Source organism: Oryctolagus cuniculus, chromosome 19, assembly GCF_964237555.1.
Source record: "Oryctolagus cuniculus chromosome 19, mOryCun1.1, whole genome shotgun sequence".
NCBI lineage: Eukaryota > Metazoa > Chordata > Mammalia > Lagomorpha > Leporidae > Oryctolagus > Oryctolagus cuniculus.
The window spans coordinates 3,784,945-3,794,010 of record NC_091450.1 but is presented as its reverse complement, the minus strand read 5'-3'; the positions used below and the strand labels follow the sequence as shown (position 1 = coordinate 3,794,010).

Sequence of the window (9,066 nt, the reverse complement as noted above, 5' to 3'; positions counted from 1 at the left end):
TATTTGAGAGGTAGAGGAAGAGACAGAGAGAAGAAAAGACAGAGAAAAAAGTCTTCCATCTTCTGGGTCGCTCCCCAAATGGCTGCTACAGTCAGAGCTGAGCTGATTGGAAACCAGGAGCCAAGAGCCTCCTTGGGGTCTCCCACATGGGTGCAGGGGCCTAAGCACTTGTGCCAACTTTCTTTGGTTTTCCTGGGCATAGCAGAGAGCTGGATTGGAAGAGATGCAGCCAGGTCAAACTGCTGCCCATATGGGACATGGGTGCTGCAGGTGGTGACTTAGCCCATTACACTACTGCACTGGCCCCAGTAATTCCTTTTGTAAGTTAAATGTATCATATTTGTTAGAGATGCTCTTTACACACACTCACTCACACTCAAAAGTTTGTAACCAAAAAGTCATGTTTGTATTTGATGTTTGGAAAATACAGCAAGTCTATCTGCAAAGACACTTACGCAGGTCAAGGGTACACAATAATGAGACATTTATTAGGATGACTTTATGGAGAAGGTGATCTATATGAATGAGAGCCATCAGAATAAAACCATCTTCTGTAATTTTGATCAAAGCTTTCTTATTCTTTTCTTGCTTAGTCTAATAAGGAATGAAATTGATAACAAATAGATGATCTGTTTCATAGTATTACATACATTTTACTAACACCATATGTGTTGAAAGTGATATTTGTAGGAGAAACAAGGTTGCGACTTCCAAACAAATTATGATAATTGTTGAAACTTAAAAGGTACTGATGATTTTGGAAGAGAATTTTAGAAGGAGTAGATAAGCACCAGTGATGATCTAGTTACACAGATTATTTCTCAGAAGTTGTGACGCTTTATAAAAACTACAGCATTAAGATTTGTAGTTCTAGTTAGTCCCATTTAAAAAGTTTTGCTTTTGTGGCCTGAGATTTTGGAGCTTTCCTCCTACATTGTCACCTAGGAGTTTTACCATTTCTGTTCTTACAGTTACTCATTTTGAGTTGTTTCATATGGTAGAATGATCCAGTTCCATTCTTTTGCCTATAGAAATCCAGTTTATCCATAACTATCATTTTAAAAGATTTATTTTATCCTTTTGAAAGGCAGAGTTAGAGAGAGGAAGATCCAGAGACCTTCCATCTGCTGGTTCACTCCCCAAATGGATGCAATGGCCAGGGCTGGGCCAGACCAAAGCCAGGAGCCAGGAGCTACTGCCAGGTCTCCCACGCGAGTGCTGGGGCACAAGTACTTGTTCCATCTTCAACTGATTTCTGGAAATGGAGCAGCTTGGACTCTAACCAGTGACCATATGGGATGTCATCATTCTAGGCAGCAGCTCAACTTGTTATGCCACAATTCCGGCCCCCATTTATTTATTTTTTCAGAAATTGAAAATTTTATTTTGCTGCAGATTTGTTGCTTCACTGTATGAAATACCATTAGCAAAGACAGCACATTGAAAAGTTAATATGGTATTGTTCTCTTATATTGTAAAACTAGCAAAATCCTTTCTCTGCTTCCAGCTATTTTCTTTTAAGGGAAAGAGTTTATTGGGGGAAACCCAACAGACTGGAGAGAAGGGACGAAGAAGGAAAAAGGCAGAAAGTGAACGCAAGAGAGAGACAGAGATCAGGAGATGGAGAGGAAGAGAGAGCTGTGCGCTCAGGATGAGCTCCCTTTAAAACATTGCCAGGGGGTGGGCAGGGAAGTAGAAGCTGCGAATCCATTAGGATGTGGATGGGGCTGACGTTGATGTTTGGACCATGTGGCCACCTGGCTTCCTGTCATGGCGGTGGGGGCTGGGGCATAGGATGGTGTCAGGGTGTAGATCACGCAGTAGATAAGACTGCATCATTTTACTAACATTCCCCCCATTTGTTTTTTTTTTTATTTATTTTTTGACAGGCAGAGTGGACAGTGAGAGACAGAGAGAAAGGTCTTCCTTTGCCGTTGGTTCACCCTCCAATGGCTGCCGCGGCCGGCACGCTGCAGCCGGCACACCACGCTGATCTGAAGCCAGGAGCCAGGTACTTATCCTGGTCTCCCATGTGGGTGCAGGGCCCAAGCACTTGGGCCATCCTCCACTGCACTCCCTGGCCACAGCAGAGAGCTGGCCTGGAAGAGGGGCAACCGGGACAGAATCTGGTGCCCCGACAGGGACTAGAACCTGGTGTGCCAGCGCCACAAGGTGGAGGATTAGCCTAGTGAGCCACGGCGCCGGCCTCCCCCATTTGTTTTTTATGAAGCAGTTTTATGGGATTACATTAGCCCCAAAAGTCCAGGAGGGGTAGAGGGATGATGATCTGTCTTAAGCTACTTCCTGCTGACATGGGGCGATGAGGTACTTTTCGCTGGCATGGGGCAATGTCTCAAGCCACTGTCTCCCAGATGGGGAGGCAAGTATATCCCTGTAACAGCATTTGGTTGACCAGCTGGTTGCTGAAGGCCTTGGTTCGTTCCATAATCAGTAAGTAAATATAGTAGTATAAAAGACAGGGTGAGACTAGCAACCAATGATCCTAAGAGTGGCTTTAACCCGGTAATGAGAGGATTTCATAGAGGAGAGGAAATGTTTTAGTTTCATGATCAGAAAATCGGATATATAAAACTGATGATAAGACTTTGAATAGGCGTGTTTAAAATTATAAGCTCATTAACCAACAGGAGACAATTACTTCACACAGTTTCAAAAGCAGCTGAAGGATTTTACAAAACACTTAACCCTTAAGGCCTCTGGGCCTTTCTCATTAAGATAACCATCACATCTAGTAACACGAGATCATTAGACTTTTTAGCTTTCAGACATTTGTATCAGTAGCATTTTATATTATAAAAACTTAAAATGTAACACCACTTCACATCTTAACAGTACTTCTAACGTTAATAATCCAAATAGCCTGATTAGTTGGTGTCTCTGTGTCTTTGACAGTTTCCAGGGACCCATCTGGAAATTGTCAAAGTCTAGATTTTTGAAATTTTGATTTTTTGAATGCCTGTCAAGGATGCCAAGAAGGCTCGAAAATCCAAAATATCTCATTTAAATAGGATGCCTTAACATCGTGACATAATATAGACCAAATTTGATGAGTTACAAGGTTATTATTCAAATGTTTTAGAATAAGCATATATTTAAATAACCCATAGCTCTTAATAAAAAACTCATCTGATTTGAAACGATTAGAATTTAACAGAGACATTAAGAGAACATAATAGACTAGCTTAACTGTTTTATCAGAGGATCAGATTCTATGTCATAGGAAAATAATTAATAGCTTTTGTGTCCAAAATTTCTTTCTTTCATAACATTCTGTGACTTCCACATACGCTCTTCAACTTACTGGAAATGTTACATCATTTCCATTCCAGTCTAGAGTAAACAGGGCATCAGGATGAAGTAATTCTTACAAACCATGTCCTTCCTTTATTCAAAAGAACTCTTTCCTTCTTAATCTTCCTTACCAATAACACTCTTTCCTTCTTAACCTTCCTTACCAAGTGCACATTTCCATACTTGTGATGTGTTCTGTCTGCCAATGTCCTTGATTTACATTTTGAAATCACCTGTTAAAAATCTCCAGATTAAGACAACATTATTAAATAAGGTAACACATCAAATTTCAGCCTGAATTACGTTAAGTAGTGTTGAACTATTTTTCTGGACAGTTTATGAAAACACATTTGTTAAACCAAATATTTTTTCTTTAGATATTACATGCTGAGTACCAAAGTTTACATTTAGATGGCTTTTATCTCATTTGACTTTACCCAGTTTAAATTAGCAGTTACACCTAAATGACTTAAGATGCTATTAAATCTCTGAATTCAATTAAAATTAAAATTCCATTTATCTAAAACAAGTACTAATTACCCAGTGCTGTTTCATTGAGAATTGGTTATCTGGAAACCTGTTAAAATACATTGGGGTCGTCACCCAAGCACACACTGGAGCCCAGGGCTTATGCTGTAGAAGGGAAACAGGAAGTTGAGTCGTCAACCCCATCCACTGTTGCCCGGACACGGTGTCTGTAGAGACTAAAAGCCTTTGGGAGTTGTGGCTGGTGCCCAGTACTAGGACTTCCAGATGAACGTAGAGAAGAGTAGAACCACAACTTGAAGTAAAAGTGATGGTGAGAATTTATGGTTCTTCACCTTAGCTCGGAATTTGGAAGGCTGGTGTTTGGATGGAGATCATGGAGGTTTTGGTGTTTTGGAAGGAGTTCTGGGGGTGTGTCTTGTCACTGGAAGAAATCCAGGACCCCAGAGCAGCTCAGAGATTCCCAAAGGGAGAGCAAAGTCACTGGGGGAGCCTGGATCCGAGTCATGGCACCAGTGTAAGGCCACCACAAAACACAGCAAACTCCAGAGTAAGTGAAAGAGTTTATGGGGGGAACCCAGCAGACTGGAGGGAAGGGGCGAAGAAGGAAAAAAGTCAAAAGGAGAGCGGAAGAGAGAGACAGAAACAGAGCTCCAGTTATTTCCAATGCAAAAATTATTACATATTTTTACTTCAATCCAGAGATGGATGTCAGCAAGCTACAGTTTTATGTAAGGCTTAAGATAGCAATGTTATCCTTGAGTCATGTGATATGTATAAGTATTTTTACCACACATAATTCCATAAATTCTCAATACTAGAGCCTAGTGTAAAAAATCACAGAGCATTGTGAAAAAGATCCATTTATTGTTTAGTATGCATACTGTATGTATTTGCAATCATGACAGAGTTAGGTATAATTTCACGCAGTCACAGATTTGCAAGTAGTATCTCTTCCCATACAAACTCCTGAGAAGTGCTATTTTAAGTTTATCAACCTCTAATTTAAGAGAACTGCAGTGGATTAAATTATTCCATGCTATCTCATTGAGGGGTTGTGCTTTATTCTTCAGTATTTTTTATTTTCTACATTTCTCAGGCTTCTCTCCTCATTCATTCATCTAGCTCTGAAGGGTTATTCAGTTTCTTCTTGCTCAGCAACCATGTGCATAACAAGATATGTTGACAAATCCTTGCTTTTCTGCAAGGGCTTGTTTCATTTCTGTTAGTTCTGATGTAGGAGAATAGATATTGTACACAATCAAGTTTCACACTTTGCAAAGCACCAAACTCATCTTGTTTCTGTTTTGTCCCATCTACAGATAGACTGCAGTAAACAACATCTCCCAAAGCTTCCTGTGCAAAATTGCTGATTCCCACTGTCCCAGCACCATTTATCTGTTGCTCTCCATTGGCTTTATCTGTTGCTTTCTCATTGGATTATCATGTTACTGTAGCTACTGTAGGTGACTAGCTAGTGTTCCCAGTGTCCCAGTACACTAGGTACAAGAGATATCCTGACGACGAAAGGCGTCAGATCCTCCCACACTGAGAAGGAGGTGTTCCGTGGATATGAGGTCCTCGGGATCATTGGCAAGGGCAGCTTTGGCCAGATGAAGCTGGCCCTCCATCTGGAGAGCAGAACCAAGGGGGCTGTGGAGATCACTGCCAGAGGTGACAGGGATTCTTCCAAGTTCCCGCAAGCATGGGTAGAAGCAGAAATTATGCATTCTCTGCATCACCCTAACATTATAAAGCTGTTACAGGTAGACTACACAGCAGATAGAGCCTGTCTTTTCATTGGGTATTTTAGCGGGGTGGGGGTGGACCTTGAAAAGTATGTCGAGGTGTGCAGCCACCTTCATGAAGAAGCATGTTGGTACTTCATTCAGACATTAGCAGCAGTGAAGTACTACCACACGCAACACATTGTTCACAGAGACTTAAAATTGGAAAATCTTCTGGACTGATCTGTTAAGCTAATTGACTTTGGCTTTAGCCAAAAACTAACTGAAGGCCAACAACTAAAGTCGTTGTGGGGGACACTTGAATATTACACCCCAGAAGAATTCCTAGATAAGGAGTTTGATGGGTATAAAGCCGACATGTGGAGCCTGGGCCTGGTCCTGTTCACCATAGCAACAGGTGGCTGCCCTTTGAAGGGGAGAGCTTTGGGCACCTGAAGGAAGCGATCCTGGCTGGCTCGTAACCTAATCCCCTCCTATATAAGTGAGGAACTGGAGAGATGCTGGATTGGTTAATGACTTTTGACCCTGCTGAGAGGCCCACAGTGGCAGATGCTATGGGCCACAAGTGGCTCAGCATAGAGCAGAAAAAGGGCCCAAAGCAAGTGACATCACACTTTTCAGTCTCTGAGTTCTCCCAAGAACCAGGAAATTGATGAAGCTGTGGAGAACCTGGTGTCTCTGGAGGGCCTTAAAGAACTGGACTGCCCCATTCCCCCCCCCACCATGCAATGCTGGGGAAAATACCAGCCAAAGGCTTACAGCAGAGACGTAGAAAATCAAACTGACATGGGGATCCTGAAAGTGAGAAATACCTGCCAGGCCTTGTCTTCCAGCTGGGCTGTGAGGAGGAGGATGGCTGCTTGTCCCCTGCTCTGAGCTGTGGGAAATCCCAGCCGAAGACTTACAGCACACAAGGAGAACACGAAATTGACATGGGGTTCCTAGGTCCTTCCAAAATTGCTGAAGGTCAGCAATACCTGTCCTTGTCTTCCAGCTGGGCCCTGAGGAGGAGGATGGCTGCTTGTCCCTTGTGCTGGGCTGTGGGAAATCCCAGGAGGGCTTCAGTGGAGCAGCAAGAACTGAGCTCACTCAAGTGGAGCTTCTAGGATCTGCTCAGTACGCTGAGGCTCAAAACTACCTGTGGAGCTGGGCTTCCAGCTGATCCATAAAGCAGTGTCCCTAACGCCCAGTCTTCAGGCCAGTGCTGTGTCCCCAGTGCTGCCTGAAGGTCATAAGGCCTGAATGCCTGCCCTGGAGCCCACAGGATGGACAGTTCCCCACCTGGTCTGATGAGGATCCACACTTCCTGGCCAGTCCTGAGGTACAAGAGCCCCGTGACCTCTGTGTCCAGTCTCAACACCAGCAGCAGTGAGGCCTGCAGTTCAGATAGTCCTCAACCTGGCATAAGGAGGAGGACCTACACTCCCAGGCCTCAGGCACAACAGCCCTGTGTCCTCCATATCCACTCTCAGCACCAGCAGCAGTGAGGCTGACAGGACAGATGGTCCAAAACCTGCTGTGAGGAAGAAGACCTACATTCCCTGGCCAGTTCTCAGGTACAACAGCCCTGTGTCCTCAAAGTTGGAAATATTGCGACTTAAAAGGCAGATTTGAAACTGAGGACTGTTGGTGAACAACAATTGTGCGCTGGCACCCAGGATACTGATTGAACCTTCTGCTTGTCGACAGCAGGACACGAAGGCTCAGTGTCTGCAGAAGCAGTGTCCCTATCTCTTACTGGGGCTGTGGGGACAGCACGTCTTCATCTGAGGATGTCAGAAGAGAACCTTGAAAAGCTGACGAAGGACACGTGGATGCAGAGGACCTGAATTTGCCTACTACAAGTCAGAAAATGACTCCTGAATCAAAGGTTTTAGAAAATAAAATTTCCTCAGAACAATTAAAAGCCTCTCATCAGAATTGTGAATATCATTTTCAAGAGACTTCAGAAAGGTATAACTAAGATGCTTATGTAATGAGTTTTCTGCTTGTTCATATTCAGAACTGGCCTTGTGAATAAAGACAGTGGACGATGGCCCTCAAAAAAAAAAAAAAAAGGACTCAGTTCTGGCCTAATGCTGACCAGGGTGAGCACTGTGATAGCAGCTGGGGACAAGTTCTCAAACAGGTAAACACCTGTGAGAATCTGAAAATGACCCCATTCCTGGGACAAAATGAGGACAGAAGATTCGTTGCAGGATCCACAGCCTCCCTGGGGCCAGCAAGCAGCTCACTCCTTCTGTTCCCCAGGCCCCTCCATGGTGACTCTGCAACCAAGGAGGGGGGTGCTGGTGAGAGGCCATGGACACTCAGGGACTGGTGGAACCAGGGCAGCCCTTTGGTGTTCTGTGTGCTGAGGAAGCCCATGACCCTGCAGCTATGGGGGCAGCACATGAAGCAGAATCCCAACTCGTAGATCTGCAGCCTCCAGTTCTGTAACTGCTCACACTCAGCATTGACGTGTGCTGCCTGCTGGGCCAGCAAGACCTCCAGGGCTCACAGCTCCTTGAAGCTGAAAGGCAAAAATCCCATCATGACACAACCCCAAAGAACCACAGGGAACTGATCCCCACAGCCCCTCTCCATCAGATCAGAGGGATCAGCCCCACAGGCAGTGCCTGATGCCCAGGTCCCTGAATGGTGAACTGTGCAGAGGGTAGGGACAATGAATAGCCCCACCCCACTTCCCTAGGAAGGTCACTTTTCATCCTCCTTGGCCATCCACCTGTCCTCCCATGACCATCACTGCACCTGTGCAGAAGGCTCCCTGGGAACCACATGCCTGGTGGGTTCACAGATGGGCTCACCCCACACCTGAATTCAGTGCTCACCATATTGCCTGCCCAGACATCCATGTCCTGACACAGGTTCACACTCAGGGCACACAGGCACCCACGCTCCAGGTTCACTCTGAGGAAGCAACGACATGACTATATCCATGGTCATCACTCAGTGGTCACCACTGAAGACTCAGCCAGCATCACCCTCAGCAGCAGCCCAGAGAGGCCAGGGCCACCCACCTGGAAGCAAATGTCCCCAAGTCAGCAGGACGCGCAGAGCTGGATCCACCCAGCTCTGCCAAACATGCCTCCTGTCTAGAAAATGATCCCCAGGTCAGGCAGTTACTGGACACAGTGGTCCTCTAACTGCCACAGAACACAGAAAGAGGGGGTTCTGGGTAATGGAAGCATTGTGGAGTTCTAGCAGCCCTGTCCCAGTGGTGCCCTCCCAGGTCAGGAGGGCCGAGTGTCAGCCTCCTCAACCTCAGAATAAACAAAATCCCCTACAGGGGGCTGCTGTGGTCTTTCCAAGGCTCAGAAAGAGGGAAGAACTGTGGCAAATGTGCCACGACCTAGCTCTGCCACCACCCTCTGTCACCTGCTTGATAAATCCCAACCTTCTTCAGGGCTCTACCTGTAACCTGTCCTCTTCCTCCAATACACCTCTATTTTGTAACAATGTGGTGTTGTTGTTGTTATTATTATTATTTGTTTTATTTGTAAATCAGAGCAACAGAGAA

General features: G+C 45.1%; 1 long non-coding RNA gene across 2 annotated transcripts; it reads right to left on the bottom strand.

Annotated features, from left to right (window-relative positions):
- Positions 1–425: 425 nt before the first annotated feature.
- LOC138847016 (uncharacterized) lies at positions 426–8,698 on the bottom strand. Of its 2 annotated transcripts, none has more exons than XR_011384600.1 (3): positions 8,378–8,698; positions 3,444–8,058; positions 426–594 (listed from the first exon to the last, which is right to left on the bottom strand). It is a non-coding gene; the product is annotated as an uncharacterized lncRNA (long non-coding RNA). The 2 variants fall into 2 exon arrangements; XR_011384601.1 differs by having other exon boundaries at positions 426–8,058; positions 8,378–8,456; positions 8,567–8,698.
- Between the last annotated feature and the right edge of the window lie 368 nt (positions 8,699–9,066).